The sequence below is a fragment of the Branchiostoma lanceolatum genome, chromosome 2 (assembly GCF_035083965.1).
Source record: "Branchiostoma lanceolatum isolate klBraLanc5 chromosome 2, klBraLanc5.hap2, whole genome shotgun sequence".
Taxonomy (NCBI): domain Eukaryota; kingdom Metazoa; phylum Chordata; class Leptocardii; order Amphioxiformes; family Branchiostomatidae; genus Branchiostoma; species Branchiostoma lanceolatum.
This window is the reverse complement of record NC_089723.1, coordinates 3,904,604-3,908,686: the sequence shown is the minus strand read 5'-3', so window position 1 is coordinate 3,908,686 and position 4,083 is coordinate 3,904,604. Positions and strand designations below refer to the sequence as shown.

Here is a 4,083-nt window from a genome sequence, read left to right as displayed (position 1 = left end):
TCCCTCAGATAGGACGTTAAATAGAGGTCCCGTGTTTACGGTGAGCCACACCCCACGCACGTTAAAGAACCCACCAGACCTTTCGAAAAAGAGTAGGGGCATGCCCCGGTGTACGATGGTCAAAACCTTACAGTCTGGTCTGGGTTGACATCTTGAAAAGGTGATAGTCACCTGTTATATCTATGTCACTCCTTCCACAAATGTGGTAAATCTGAATAAATAAATACCGCCCTTTTTCATCAAATGAAGGTGAGGATGGTCGCTGGTACCTCACGGGCCTCCCAAGTTGGGCAGATGAATGCGGCAAAAGGTACAAACCCTCCGTCTTCACTAAAGTCTCCAACTACGTCGACTGGCTGAACAATAAAGTCACAACCGGTGGTCAAGTCGGTAAGTATTCAAAATTAAATCTTCGTGATCACAAAGATGTAATTTTTCTGTTCTTAAGTAAATTATGAATAAATGGTTTATTTGCGAAGTAATACATCACAGCAAACAGGCTGAATCATGTACACTGAACACTTTTTCTGAGAAAACATTCATAGTTAAATACAACTAATGCCTAGCATATACATTATCAAAACATCAGTCGTATATGTGGGCTTTGAAATACTGATGTATTGTAGAATTAGATTTAAGAATACATTTTGTAAGTGTAATCTTAAACGGTAATTGATTATTCCATCCGTACTGATCCAGCTTGTACGGAGAACACCACCCTCACCTGCGGAGACGGCAGCTGCTTCCCTGCAGACTACAGGTGTGACGGGTACGAGGACTGTAGGGATGGGGCGGACGAGCTCGATTGCCGTGAGTGACAATCATTTCCTCTCCAGATAGCATGGAATCTCTACCAGCGGGGCTCCCCGAAATCTCTACGGCGTTTAGAGTGATGCCCGCCCGCCCAGACAGCTTAGCCCGCTCGGGGTGTGGGTTTACGGCCTTGGATTGAATTGGCGGCGGAACTCTATGGCAGCTAAAGTAGACAGGCTGCGAAATTCTATATGGCAGCTGTGTAGACAGGCTGACAGATACGAATACATAAAGCAGACTGGGCCCGGTAAAACACCCCAAAGCCGACCCCATAGAGACTGGGACCAGGCTACTCTCCGGATTGCCCTTTTTTATTTATTAATCACCTAAAGAATACACAGGAGACATGAGATGCACTCTAGCAGTAGCTAATATCAAAATTACAATTGACCTAGACAAATACAATAACAATAAGTAACAGCATTTACGTAGTCCAATACAAACAAGCAATACTAGAAAGGCAACATTTGCGAGCAAATACAGCACGTTTAGCCATACTTCTCGCCATGCAAAAAAATGGACTGTCCCCAAATAACAATGGACCATTCTAAAATACTTCCACTGAAAAAAATGGATCACCCCAGTCCAAAATTGAGTTTAAAAACAATTAGTCTCTCCATACAGGATGGAGTCTTCCAGTAGCACCTCAACACAATATGGACCAGTCCAAAACCATATCCACTTATCAATTAACAAATACACTTCTGCTAACAAATGGACTTTTTCATAATCACTCCAGCTCAAAATTGAAATAAATAATTAAAGAATCCTCCCCTTGCAACAATGGGATATTCCATGCCATCTCCATGTAAACTAGACCAGTCGAAAAATATCCACTCAAAATTACACTCTTGCGCATAATCAACCCAGTTCAAAATTGAATTAAAAAAGATCAACCCCAGGGAAGGAAGAAGTTTTCCATAGTATACATAATGATATATATGAAGATTTGACAGGAGAAGAAGGAAATGAATAGCCTCCTTCGCAGACTTCCTATGAACAGCGGTGTATATATTTGGGGGGGGGGGGGGGGGAAGGTTTTCTAAAGGGAGTTGTGTAGCCAAGGGAGTTGTGTAGCCGAGGGATGCTGTTCATATCCAAAGTATATATATGTGTGGATATGAACAGCGTCATTCGGCTACACAACTCCCTTGGCTACACAACTCCCTTTAGAAAACATTGCCCCCCCCCCAAATATATACACCGCTGTTCATAGGAAGTCTGCGAAGGAGGCTAGGAAATGACCCAAAACGACATATTTCAGCGATAGTATGGGTGAAATATAAAAACGTGACACCCCTTTGTTTGAATGCATGATTCAATAGTATACATTTTGGGCTGAAAATAACGAAACGAAAAAATGCTTTATTTCAAAAATCATTTTGAAAGGCTGTATGCCAAACATTTGAATTGGGGCCTGTGTACATGACCAAGGCAGACACTTGCCAAATTTCACATTATTTTGGTTTAATACATAGGAACTGGAGAAAGAGTGAACAAAGCCATGTAATCACATGCCCTAGGAATTCCCATACCATATTTGGTATGAATACTAACACACATGCGCCAGAAATGCAAGATAATTAGATTAACTCAATTGGCCAATCAGGTTGTCGCAAGGCTCACAGCTGCAGGCAAGGCGCTTGGGGTTACTGACCTTTAGGTCATATGGTCAGGCTCACAGGCCAGGTGCAGTTGGGGTCACTGAACTTTAGGTCATATGGTCATATGAGGAAAATACCCAATATTTTCCCTTAAAATACCCTGCAAAATCGTATTTTGAAGTGATATATGCCAAAAGTGCGAATGCGGTTCTTTGAATATTTGTTCAATGTACCCCCATAGCAAATTTCAGGTCATTTGGATGTATTTCCAGAACACCGGAGGCCAAAATGTACATTTTTGGTCAGAAAAACCTCAATAAACCCACTTTCAAGGTCAATATCGAAAAAAATGAAGAAAAAAAACGGTGGGGGGTATTTGCCTATACTACAGTTGTACCAAATTTCAGGTCATTTGGTCAAAAAATGACAGAGATGATTCGATTTGAAGATTTGACAGGAGAAGAAGGAGGAGAAGAAACCTGAGTAAAAACAATATGTTGAGCCATACTTGGTATGGCTAAACATAATAAGCAATTAAAAATCAGTATATAAACACAGCCTTACTAGGTTTTAAGACGTTTGCCAGCTACAATATAATCCTGGGTCAAGCCCCAAATTTCACTATCATATTCAGAAGAAACAAAGGACGGTCTTGATAGCAAATAAATGAGAGCTTGATCATCGATCAGATAGACTGTTAAGATCAAGGATACACTACCAAAAATCTCGCCGACGTGCCGCGGGTCCAGTGAGATTGGGGCTTGACTAACGTCTGTCTCGATTTCCATATTATAGCAGCCTGTGCCCTCTACTGCGAGAGGTTCAATGAGTGGCAGTGCATCCCGGAAGAATGGATCTGTGACTCTCTGGCCGACTGCGACGATCTGTCGGATGAGCAAAACTGTACGTTGCCCTGTTCAGGGTAAAGTTATATACCTCCTTGGGAAAAATAACAATATGTGCATAAAAGAGTTTAGAATTGGATATTTGGAGTTTCTTTTAACACAACCAGGTAATCTCATCTGCTGACGTTTTGGTGTCTGTCAGACCGGGATGGGGCCAAAGTAATAGACAAAGAGGACAACAGACGCATTAGTTGGATCAAGGAGGCAGTATGGATCAGGAAGTCATCACCAGTGATGAACCGAGACGAGGGGGGATACAAGCTCAGTCACGTTTGGGATTACGTTCTCGCCGCAAAATAAGCGCCACCTACATCGGCTACTTATAGCGGTGATAAGCAGTATTCCAGTTAGAAGCTCTGAAGAAGGTACCGGTGTCTGACAGACACCGAAACGTCAGCAGGTGAGGCTGGTTGTATTAAAAGAAACTCCAAATATCCTATGTTCTACCAACCTGATGAAATTATTTTCGGAAGAGTTTAGAATAGTTTGAAATATTGTCAATATGTAAAGAAGATAATTTGAAATTGTTTGAAATACTGTCAGTGCCAGGCATTTTCTTAGTTATACTTATAATGCATGATGGGGGACGCGTCTAAATTGTTTAACTACATTGTGCATTGGGTCTCTTCAAACATGAACAAGAAATATTCATGTTTCAGTAGTCCTTTTGTCACATTCCTCAGGACGATATACATGTAACGGAGGGGGCCCCAAATTCGCCACTGTAGCCTAAATTTGCCACTTTGAGTTGCCTTAATTTT

General features: G+C 41.7%; 1 long non-coding RNA gene across 1 annotated transcript; it reads left to right on the top strand.

The window, feature by feature from the left end:
• Window positions 1–254: 254 nt before the first annotated feature.
• Window positions 255–3,322, top strand: LOC136426618 (uncharacterized). Its single transcript, XR_010754314.1, has 3 exons — window positions 255–390; window positions 700–810; window positions 3,213–3,322. It is a non-coding gene; the product is annotated as an uncharacterized lncRNA (long non-coding RNA).
• The last annotated feature ends 761 nt before the right edge of the window (window positions 3,323–4,083 follow it).